Source organism: Antennarius striatus, unplaced genomic scaffold, assembly GCF_040054535.1.
Source record: "Antennarius striatus isolate MH-2024 unplaced genomic scaffold, ASM4005453v1 scaffold_29, whole genome shotgun sequence".
Classification (NCBI taxonomy): domain Eukaryota; kingdom Metazoa; phylum Chordata; class Actinopteri; order Lophiiformes; family Antennariidae; genus Antennarius; species Antennarius striatus.
The window spans coordinates 197,501-210,000 of NW_027172341.1; the positions used below are offsets into that span (position 1 = coordinate 197,501).

Consider the following 12,500-nt stretch of genomic DNA (forward strand, 5'->3'; position numbering starts at 1 on the left):
AAGCCAATCAAGTAGGAAATGGCTGCCCAGGTGCAGCAAATGCGCTAATTGAAGAGGCGGGGCTGGGAGTTCCAAACCCCCCGCCAACAACCATGGTTGGAGGAGAACAGCCCGGTGAGGCGGGAAAAGGGGAGGAGCCTGAGCTCCGCCCCGCAGAGGGACCTGAAGAAGCAGGTGGGCGGAGCCAGGACTTGGGCGCAGCTGGACTTGATTCCCCTGATGAGGACTCCACAGGGAGTCTCATTACAGTGGGGGAAGACGAGTCCAGCGACAACCCCCTCCCCGACACCCAGCCCAGCAATAAGAGGACTGCGTCCGAACTGTCCAGCTCTGAGGCTGAAGAAGCCTCAGAGAAGAGGGGGAGAGCTGAGTCCGACTCTCAGAGCCCTCCTGAGGAGCGGTACAAAGCCTCCCCTCCCGGTTCACCCAACCAGTGCTCTTTTTTAAATATAGCGCTACAATCAACTCCGTTGGAGAGACGAGCGAATATTGGCTTCCGGAGGTCAGAATCTCGGGAATCACCTCCAGACTGTGTGGAGATAGTGAAATGAGATTCTTTCACATCACGAGAAGGTACCCTGTGTGAAATGTAGTCTTTTAATTATTTATAGTCTTTTAAACTGTCGTACCTGGTTTTAAAACATACTCATGACTCTCACCTTTTCAACTATCAATGTGAGAAGTGTGAAGTCGCGAGTTAGAGCCCAGAGTGTTTTATCATTTCTTAACACTTTTAAGTCAGATGTGTTTTTACTTCAAGAATGTGGCCTACCTTTTTTAAAAAAATATACACAGTGGGAGGAGACCTGGCCACAAACGTCGATCTGGAGTGGATCCAACCATAACAAGAATGACGGAGTGGCCATTTTAATTAAAAACCCTCAGGTTCTGGTGAAGGGCAGCACCGTGGTGAAAGAGGGTAGGGCACTTTTAGCACACCTGACTTTTATGGGGCACGATTTTAACCTTTTAAATGTATATGGTTTTAACGAAAAAAATGACAGGTATGACTTTTTAGAAGACCTGCAGTCCCACATGCTAGGTAGGGCACCATTAGTTGTAGGAGGTGATTTTAACTGTGTTTTAAACAAAGAAGACAGGAAGAGGATAGGGGAAGATTTTAAATTGGACAAAACATCGGTTTTATTACAGGGCTTATGCAGGGATTTTAGACTCACTGACTGCTTTAAAGCCATGCATCCCAGAGAGGAGGGCTTCACCTGGTTCAGTGGTGACGGCACCAAAGCCTCTCGCATAGATTATATCTTTATACGGAATTGGATGCCGACCGATGCTAGATTAACCCCTGTCTTTTTCTCGGATCACCTCATGCTGTCCTGCACACTGTCACTCCCTTCAGGTGTGACGGTAGGGAGAGGTCTGTGGAAACTCAACTGCTCCCTTTTAGAAGATAGGGAGTTAGTTAGTCAGTTCCGGGAGCAGTACAAAGAGTGGCAGACCCTCCAAGACTTCTACACCACACGTGCGCACTGGTGGGAAATGGTGAAGGAAAGGACCCAGACTTTCTTTAGGCAGGCAGGTAAGAGAAAGAAAGTTAGGGAAAACAGACGCATGATGGGACTGCAAAAGAGACTACAGCGCTACTTCATTTTAACACAACAGGGAATTGATTTTAATAATGAAATCAAAAGTATTAAAGGAGAAATGTCGCTACTGGCAGAAACAAAAAGTAAAGGGGTTATTTTAAGAAGCAGGGAAAAGGAAACAGAAGAAGGTGAAAAGTGCACACGTTATTTTTTTAGAAAGATTTTAAATAAAGGGGGGACTATTTTAAAACTAAAAAATGACGACGGACGCACTTTACACACAACAGAGGAAATAAAAGATAATGTAGAATTATTTTACTCTCAATTGTATAAAGAGAAACCTGTTTTTAATGACACCCTACAAGAAGTTTTAAATTCCATTGAATGTCAGGTGACCGAAAATGTGTTTTTATCCCAAAATTTTAGCGTCGAAGAACTCAACAAGTGTTTTAAAAATTTTAACAGAGGGAAGTCCCCAGGACAGGACGGACTTCCCTTTGAGTTTTATTTGACCTTTTGGGACATTCTAGCACCTGACTTACTAACTGTTTTTATGGAATTTGAGAAGCTAGACCGACTGCCAGACAGTTTTAAGATAGGGATAGTGACTCTACTCTACAAGAGTAAAGACAAGACTGACCTGAAAAACTGGAGACCTATCACGCTTTTAAATTTCGACTGTAAACTTTTTAGCAAAATTTTAGCGAATCGACTGACCACGGTTTTAGAGGACTTGATTCACCCGGATCAAGCCTGTGCCATCCCGGGGAGGAAGATCACCGACAGCCTCGTACTGATTAGAGACACCATTTGTCTGGCGAGAGACGAAAACACTCGGCTAATAGTCCTAAATTTAGACTTTGAAAAGGCCTTTGATCGAGTCTCGCACCAGTACCTGTTCCAGGTACTGCAAAAAATGGGGCTTCCAGAGAGGTTCATAGCTTGGGTGGGATTGCTGTATAGAGGGATCAGCAGCAAAATCCTGGTTAACGGGCATCTGACAAAAGCAGTAGGAATCAACTGCGGTGTCCGTCAGGGTTGCCCGTTATCTCCTCTCCTGTACACGATTTGCATCGAGCCGCTGGCACAGATCTTGAGAAGGGACCAACGAATCCACGGGGTCTTTGTGCCAGGGTCCGGGGGACTGACGAACAAATGCGTTCTGTACATGGACGACATAAATATTTTATGCACGGACCTCTCGTCAGTCAACCGGACCCTGGACTTGACAGACTGGTTTGGACGGGCCTCTGGGTCCAAACTAAACCGGGACAAGACCCAAGCCCAATTTTACGGACCATGGACAGCGACTGAAACGACAGGACTGCCCCTGACTGTGACCCAGACCGACCAAAAAATTCTGGGGGTTAGGTTTGACAAGGAGGGGGGAGGGAGAACGAATTGGCCAGACATTTTAGGGAAAGTTAGACAGAGGCTAGGGTACTGGGGACTGAGGGAACTGACAATAGAGGGCAAGGTTTTAATCATTAAAGCAGTGATTTTACCTTTGCTTTTATTGGTCAGTTCTGTTTTTATTCCCCCAAGGAGAATTATTTTAACCCTGGAACGAGCCATGTTCAACTTCCTGTGGGGTTCGAAGTGGGAACGCCTGAGAAGGGAAGTCCTCAAGCGATCAAAGGAGAAAGGAGGCAAAGGCGTTCCAGACCTGTCTGTCTTTTTAATGTCACTACACACAGCTACACACATTAAAATAGTGACGACCCCATCCAGAAACCCCAAAACAGCAGCCATGACACGTTTCTGGATGGGGTCCTACCTCAGACGTCTCAAAATTTTAAAGATCAGTCTTACATTTCCAGTGTCTTTTAACCTGCCACCAGCCTATGCTTTTATACAGAATTTTTTAAAGCATTTTAGCCTGGAGCAGGAGGACGTAAAAGTTTTAACTAACCATCGTTCCCTTTTATGTGTTGTACAGGAGCGGGAACCAGTGAGTCCAGTGCGCGGGCTTGCACTCGGCGAGCCCTCCACAGTTTGGCGCAACGTTAACCACCCCGCTCTTCCAAACAGACTCCGGGACCTGTCATGGATGGTGGCACACGAGATCCTCCCAGTCAGGTCCGTCATGCACTCCCGGGGAATGTCGACGCTGTCGACCTGCCCCCGACCTGGTTGCGGCGCGCCGGAGTCGGTGAGGCATCTGCTCTGGGAGTGCAGTGCTGCCGTGGACCTGTGGGAAATGGCCGGCTCCTCGCAATTCCCGTACCTACCAGCGAAGGAGGTCCTCACACCACAGCTGGTGCTCTACGGGGCCAGCCAAAGGCCAGTCCCCAAAAAGGACTGGACGAAACAGTGGCTGGCCATCAACGCCCTGAAAGACGCCTTGTGGACCTCCAGAAATTTGCTGGTAGGAAAGCACATGCAGATCCCCCCCGTGGCTGTGATCCAAATGGCTGCCGCAACACTCAGGGCAGCCGAGGCGGCCAGCGGCCGCCCAAGGACACAGCCACCAAGAAGAATCGCCTCTGTGCCCATTCGGAGGGAGGAGCTGGACCCACAACGCTAAAAAGGACACGGCAGCAGCGGCCTGGCTCTCCGGGAGAGGCAGGCGGGAAGGAGCACCAGGGCGGGGATCTCGGCCGAGCGCCTCGACAGGCACCCCGAGAGACCTACTGTTTGGAAGAGCGGGATGAGTTACCCTTGGTAGGGACTCATTGCGCTCCTGTACAAACGGGACTTTGGTTGGACTTTTTTAATGTCTTTTTTATAACTTTTATGGACATTTGACACACCTTTTAATTTTTGGCACATTTTTATTTTTAAAATGAACTGAAATCCTTTTTACCCATGACTGTTTTTATCTGTATGATTTTATGATCGATAATATTTATTGTACAGAGAAATATTTATATGAAAAAGAAGTTGTGGATGGAAAAATGAAATGTGACTGAAATGAAACAAATGAATCACGTGTCAATAAACGTTTTCAAAACAAAAATCTGTTCTTATCAGTTTAATATCTGATATGTCCCCTACCCGGGGACTATATATTAAATTGATTTTTGGAACAGGGAGATGGAACAGGAGCTTGCTCCATCCTCTCCACGCATCGACCTGGTATTGCAGTAGCTCCAGGAACGGTGCATCTCCCCAATGTTGTTCAAAAATAATGCGGTGCGATCACAAGCATGTGATCATGCGATGATCTGTCAACGCTTTGAAAAATGTTTACGCTTGAGTAAAATGTGAGTGTACTTGGTAGGCTAGATGGCACTGTATAAGAAATATTAGATTCTTGCATTTTTTGAACCTTAATTGTTATGAATAATAAGTCATTTGAATGTAATCTGGCAAGAGCATTATATCGTGATCAACAATATACTGGTGTTGTATAACAGCTGCTCTCAGGCAGACAGGAAGGCTGTGTTTGTAACGTCCACATTTTGCCGACCTGCGGCCGTTGCCTTTTGGGATATGCTTCCTGTCCTGTCCTGTCCTGTCCTGTCCTGTCCTGTCCTGTCTGTCTGTCTGTCTGTCTGTCTGTCTGTCTGTCTGTCTGTCTGTCTGTCTGTCTGTCTGTCTGTCTGTCTGTCTGTCTGTCTGTCTGTCTGTCTGTCTGTCTGTCTGTCTGTCTGTCTGTCTGTCTGTCTGTCTGTCTGTCTGTCTGTCTGTCTGTCTGTCTGTCTGTCTGTCTGTCTGTCTGTCTGTCTGTCTGTCTGTCTGTCTGTCTGTCTGTCTGTCTGTCTGTCTGTCTGTCTGTCTGTCTGTCTGTCTGTCTGTCTGTCTGTCTGTCTGTCTGTCTGTCTGTCTGTCTGTCTGTCTGTCTGTCTGTCTGTCTGTCTGTCTGTCTGTCTGTCTGTCTGTCTGTCTGTCTGTCTGTCTGTCTGTCTGTCTGTCTGTCTGTCTGTCTGTCTGTCTGTCTGTCTGTCTGTCTGTCTGTCTGTCTGTCTGTCTGTCTGTCTGTCTGTCTGTCTGTCTGTCTGTCTGTCTGTCTGTCTGTCTGTCTGTCTGTCTGTCTGTCTGTCTGTCTGTCTGTCTGTCTGTCTGTCTGTCTGTCTGTCTGTCTGTCTGTCTGTCTGTCTGTCTGTCTGTCTGTCTGTCTGTCTGTCTGTCTGTCTGTCTGTCTGTCTGTCTGTCTGTCTGTCTGTCTGTCTGTCTGTCTGTCTGTCTGTCTGTCTGTCTGTCTGTCTGTCTGTCTGTCTGTCTGTCTGTCTGTCTGTCTGTCTGTCTGTCTGTCTGTCTGTCTGTCTGTCTGTCTGTCTGTCTGTCTGTCTGTCTGTCTGTCTGTCTGTCTGTCTGTCTGTCTGTCTGTCTGTCTGTCTGTCTGTCTGTCTGTCTGTCTGTCTGTCTGTCTGTCTGTCTGTCTGTCTGTCTGTCTGTCTGTCTGTCTGTCTGTCTGTCTGTCTGTCTGTCTGTCTGTCTGTCTGTCTGTCTGTCTGTCTGTCTGTCTGTCTGTCTGTCTGTCTGTCTGTCTGTCTGTCTGTCTGTCTGTCTGTCTGTCTGTCTGTCTGTCTGTCTGTCTGTCTGTCTGTCTGTCTGTCTGTCTGTCTGTCTGTCTGTCTGTCTGTCTGTCTGTCTGTCTGTCTGTCTGTCTGTCTGTCTGTCTGTCTGACTGACTGACTGACTGACTGACTGACTGACTGACTGACTGACTGACTGACTGACTGACTGACTGACTGACTGACTGACTGACTGACTGACTGACTGACTGACTGACTGACTGACTGACTGACTGACTGACTGACTGACTGACTGACTGACTGACTGACTGACTGACTGACTGACTGACTGACTGACTGACTGAGGTGATAGGTCAAATGTTAAACAGTCGCTGGCCGCCAACCCGGAGCCACATAATTCCTTAACCCAGACGCATTCCGGGTCGTTACTGGATTCTGTGGACCATCAAAGTAAAGGTCAGGGTGGCACCTGGGTCACCTGTATCTGACAATATTACAGTATCGCTTCTCGGCCTTTTGGCTAAGACTGCGGTCACTCCCGTTTAGCAGGACTCTTTCACATTTATTGAATTAGTTCTTGGCTTCTTGGGAGTACATTGTCTTGCACATTTGTTTGTTTTGAACTGCTGTTTTTTGCACACTTTGTATTTGCACTTTAGGTCTACTTGCTTGAAGGTAAGTTTCTCTTTTACTCTAATTTATTGTGTTTTAGGGTTTTAAAAGTAATTTATTGGTATTTATTTATTTATTTATTTAGTTTTTAGTGGTGCCTCTAGCCATGTCGGCTGCACCGGCCGGCATGCGGAGGCACCACAGTGTCCGTTTCAAATTTAAAGAAAAGGATGGTAAGCTCATGGGAATGTCAAGGTTGGACTTCTCCCGGAAGCTCATCCAAAAGACTCTTGGCTTTAAACCCGACGACCTAAACTGTATTCTCGGACTGCCCTTTAATAAAGGCTATGATGTAAGTTTTCGCACGGCCCCCCTGTTAAATGAATTCTGGACACGCTTTGAGAACGCTAAGACCCAGTTTTCTGTGTTTGACATTGAGAAACTGACTGACAATGCCGCTAAAACGGTCATTGTCCGGATGTTCAATGAAACCGTCAACGCAGAGGACATTTGTTTGTGGCTGGGTAGATATTGCACGGTGAGAGGACAGGCTACCAAGGTCAGAGATGAAGACGGTATTTGGAACTGTGCCTGGAGGGTCCCCATTCAACAATGGCAGGACCCTCAGGGCTTCCAGGGCCTGAAATCTCTGCCCTCCATGATAGTCCTGGGAACTAACCGGGGCTACATTCATTACCAGGGCCAGCCCAAGCTGTGCCACAAATGTGGCAAGCATGGGCACCTGGCCGAGGCGTGTGACCAGATAATTTGTGGGAAGTGCAGAGAAATTGGTCATTCCTTTGAAGAATGCACCAATGGCAGGAAGTGCAATCTCTGTGGAGCAAATACACATCTCTTCAGAGATTGCCCTCTTTCATTTGCCAACAAACTTAAGGCTAAGAAAACACAGGAGACTGAAGCCAATCAAGTAGAAAATGGCTGCCCAGGTGCAGCAAATGTGCTAAGTGAAGAGGCGGGGCTGGGAGTTCCAGACCTCCCGCCAACAACCACGGTTGGAGGAGAACAGCCCGGTGAGGCGGGAAAAGGGGAGGAGCCTGAGCTCCGCCCTGCAGAGGGACCTGAAGAAGCAGGTGGGCGGAGCCAGGACTTGGGTGCAGCTGGACTTGATTCCCCTGATGAGGACTCCACAGGGAGTCTCATTACAGTGGGGGGAGACGAGTCCAGCGACAACCCCCTCCCCGACACCCAGCCCAGCAATAAGAGGACTGCGTCTGAACTGTCCAGCTCTGAGGCTGAAGAAGCCTCAGAGAAGAGGGGGAGAGCTGAGTTCGACTCTCAGAGCCCTCCTGAGGAGCGGTACAAAGCCTCCCCCCCCGGTTCACCCAACCAGTGCTCTTTTTTAAATATAGCGCTACAATCAACTCCGTTGGAGAGACGAGCGAATATTGGCTTCCGGAGGTCAGAATCTCGGGAATCACCTCCAGACTGTGTGGAGATAGTGAAATGAGATTCTTTCACATCACGAGAAGGGAACCTGTGTTAAATGTAGTCTTTTAATTATTTATAGTCTTTTAAACTGTCGTACCTGTTTTTAAAATATACTCATGACTCTCACCTTTTCAACTATCAATGTGAGAAGTGTGAAGTCGCGAGTTAGAGCCCAGAGTGTTTTATCATTTCTTAACACTTTTAAGTCAGATGTGCTTTTACTTCAAGAATGTGGCCTACCCTTTTTAAAAAAATATACACAGTGGGAGGAGACCTGGCCACAAACGTCGATCTGGAGTGGATCCAACCATAACAAGAATGACGGAGTGGCCATTTTAATTAAAAACCCTCAGGTTCTGGTGAAGGGCAGCACCGTGGTGAAAGAGGGTAGGGCACTTTTAGCACACCTGACTTTTATGGGGCACGATTTTAACCTTTTAAATGTATATGGTTTTAATGAAAAAAATGACAGGTATGACTTTTTAGAAGACCTGCAGTCCCACATGCTAGGCAGGGCACCATTAGTTGTAGGAGGTGATTTTAACTGTGTTTTAAATAAAGAAGACAGGAAAAGGATAGGGGAAGATTTTAAATTAGATAAAACATCGGTTTTATTACAGGGCTTATGCAGGGATTTTAGACTCACTGACTGCTTTAAAGCCATGCATCCCAGAGAGGAGGGCTTCACCTGGTTCAGTGGTGACGGCATCAAAGCCTCTCGCATAGATTATATCTTTACACGGAATTGGGTGCCGACCGATGCTAGATTAACCCCTGTCTTTTTCTCAGATCACCTCATGCTGTCCTGCACACTGTCACTTCCTTCAGGTGTGACGGTAGGGAGAGGTCTGTGGAAACTCAACTGCTCCCTTTTAGAAGATAGGGAGTTAGTTAGTCAGTTCCGGGAGCAGTACAAAGAGTGGCAGACCCTCCAAGACTTTTACACTACACGTGCGCACTGGTGGGAAATGGTGAAGGAAAGGACCCAGACTTTCTTTAGGCAGACAGGTAAGAGAAAGAAAGATAGGGAAAACAGACGCATGATGGGACTGCAAAAGAGACTACAGCGCTATTTTCTTTTAACACAACAGGGAATGGATTTTAATAATGAAATTAAAAGTATCAAAAGAGAAATGTCGCTACTGGCAGAAATAAAAAGTAAAGGGGTTATTTTAAGAAGCAGGGAAAAGGAAACAGAAGAAGGTGAAAAGTGCACACGTTATTTTTTTAGAAAGATTTTAAATAAAGGGGGGACTATTTTAAAACTAAAAAATGACGACGGACGCACTTTACACACAACAGAGGAAATAAAAGATAACGTAGAACTATTTTACTCTCAATTGTATAAAGAGAAACCTGTTTTTAATGACACCCTACAAGAAGTTTTAAATTCCATTGAATGTCAGGTGACCGAAAATGTGTTTTTATCCCAAAATTTTAGCGTCGAAGAACTCAACAAGTGTTTTAAAAATTTTAACAGAGGGAAGTCCCCAGGACAGGACGGACTTCCCTTTGAGTTTTATTTGACCTTTTGGGACATTTTAGCACCTGACTTACTAACTGTTTTTATGGAATTTGAGAAGGTAGACCGACTGCCAGACAGTTTTAAGATAGGGATAGTGACTCTACTCTACAAGAGTAAAGACAAGACTGACCTGAAAAACTGGAGACCTATCACGCTTTTAAATTTCGACTGTAAACTTTTTAGCAAAATTTTAGCGAATCGACTGACTATGGTTTTAGAGGACTTGATTCACCCGGATCAAGCCTGTGCCATCCCGGGGAGGAAGATCACCGACAGCCTCGTACTGATTAGAGACACCATTTGTCTGGCGAGAGACGAAAACACTCGGCTAATAGTCCTAAATCTAGACTTTGAAAAGGCCTTTGATCGAGTCTCGCACCAGTACCTGTTCCAGGTACTGCAAAAAATGGGGCTTCCAGAGAGGTTCATAGCTTGGGTGGGATTGCTGTATAGAGGGATCAGCAGCAAAATCCTGGTTAACGGGCATCTGACAAAAGCAGTAGGAATCAACTGCGGTGTCCGTCAGGGTTGCCCGTTATCTCCTCTCCTGTACGCGATTTGCATCGAGCCGCTGGCACAGATCTTGAGAAGGGACCAACGAATCCACGGGGTCTTTGTGCCAGGGTCCGGGGGACTGACGAACAAATGCGTTCTGTACATGGACGACATAAACATTTTATGCACGGACCTCTCGTCAGTCAACCGGACCCTGGACTTGACAGACTGGTTTGGACGGGCCTCTGGGTCCAAACTAAACCGAGACAAGACCCAAGCCCAATTTTACGGACCATGGACAGCGACTGAAACGACAGGACTGTCCCTGACTGTGACCCAGACCGACCAAAAAATTCTGGGGGTTAGGTTTGACAAGGAGGGGGGAGGGAAAACGAATTGGCCAGACATTTTAGGGAAAGTTAGACAGAGGCTAGGGTACTGGGGACTGAGGGAACTGACAATAGAGGGAAAGGTTTTAATCATTAAAGCAGTGATTTTACCTTTGCTTTTATTGATCAGTTCTGTTTTTATCCCCCCAAAGAGAATCATTTTAGCCCTGGAACGAGCCATTTTTAACTTTCTGTGGGGTTCAAAGTGGGAACGCCTAAGAAGAGAAGTCCTGAAACGACCAAAGGAGAAAGGAGGCAAAGGCGTTCCAGACCTGTCTGTCTTTTTAATGTCTTTATACACAGCCACACACATTAAAATAGTGACGACCCCATCCAGAAACCCCAAAACGGCAGCCATGACACGTTTCTGGATGGGGTCCTACCTCAGACGGCTCAAAATTTTAAAGATTAGTCTTAAATTTCCAGTGTCTTTTAACCTGCCACCAGCCTATGCTTTTATACAGAATTTTTTAAAGCATTTTAGCCTGGAGCAGGAGGACGTAGAGGTTTTAACTAACCATCGTTCCCTTTTATGTGTTGTACAGGAGCGGGAACCAGTGAGTCCAGTGCGCGGGCTTGCACTCGGCGAGCCCTCCACGGTTTGGCGCAATGTGAACCACCCCGCTCTTCCAAACAGACTCCGGGACCTGTCATGGATGGTGGCACACGAGATCCTCCCAGTCAGGTCCGTCATGCACTCCCGGGGAATGTCGACGCTGTCGACCTGCCCCCGACCTGGTTGCGGCGCGCCGGAGTCGGTGAGGCACCTGCTCTGGGAGTGCAGCGCTGCTGTGGACCTGTGGGAAATGGCCGGCTCCTCGCAATTCCCGTACCTACCAGCGAAGGAGGTCCTCACACCACAGCTGGTGCTCTACGGGGCCAGCCAAAGGCCCGTCCCCAAAAAGGACTGGACGAAACAGTGGCTGGCCATCAACGCCCTGAAAGACGCCTTATGGACCTCCAGAAATTTGCTGGTAGGAAAGCACATGCAGATCCCCCCCGTGGCTGTGATCCAAATGGCTGCCGCAACACTCAGGGCAGCCAAGGGGGCCAGCGGCCGCCCAAGGACACAGCCACCAAGAAGAATCGCCTCTGTGCCCATTCGGAGGGAGGAGCCGGACCCACAACGCTAAAAAGGACACAGCAGCAGCGGCCTGGCTCTCCGGGAGAGGCAGGCGGGAAGGAGCACCAGGGCGGGGATCTCGGCCGAGCGCCTCGACAGGCACCCCGAGAGACCTACTGTTTGGAAGAGCGGGATGAGTTACCCTTGGTAGGGACTCACTGCGGTCCTGTACAAACGGGACTTTGGTTGGACTTTTTTAATGTTCCTTTTATAACTTTTATGGACATTTGACACACCTTTTAATTTTTGGCACATTTTTATTTTTAAAATGAACTGAAATCCTCTTTACCCATGACTGTTTTTATCTGTATGATTTTATGATCGATAATATTTATTGTACAGAGAAACATTTATATGAAAAAGAAGTTGTGGATGGAAAAATGAAATGTGACTGAAATGAAACAAATGAATCACGTGTCAATAAACGTTTTCAAAACAAAAATCTGTTCTTATCAGTTTAATATCTGATATGTCCCCTACCCGGGGACTATATATTAAATTGATTTTTGGAACAGGGAGATGGAACAGGAGCTTGCTCCATCCTCTCCACGCATCGACCTGGTATTGCAGTAGCTCCAGGAACGGTGCATCTCCCCAATGTTGTTCAAAAATAATGCGGTGCGATCACAAGCATGTGATCATGCGATGATCTGTCAACGCTTTGAAAAATGTTTACGCTTGAGTAAAATGTGAGTGTACTTGGTAGGCTAGATGGCACTGTATAAGAAATATTAGATTCTTGCATTTTTTGAACCTTAATTGTTATGAATAATAAGTCATTTGAATGTAATCTGGCAAGAGCATTATATCGTGATCAACAATATACTGGTGTTGTATAACAGCTGCTCTCAGGCAGACAGGAAGGCTGTGTTTGTAACGTCCACATTTTGCCGACCTGCGGCCGTTGCCTTTTGGGATATGCTTCCTGTCCTGTCCTGT

At 47.0% G+C, this 12,500-nt stretch overlaps 2 pseudogenes; both read left to right on the forward strand.

Moving 5' to 3' along the window:
• Positions 1-4,486: 4,486 nt before the first annotated feature.
• Positions 4,487-4,659, forward strand: LOC137591794 (U2 spliceosomal RNA; annotated as a pseudogene).
• Positions 4,660-11,983: 7,324 nt separating this feature from the next.
• LOC137591795 (U2 spliceosomal RNA) lies at positions 11,984-12,156 on the forward strand (annotated as a pseudogene).
• The last annotated feature ends 344 nt before the right edge of the window (positions 12,157-12,500 follow it).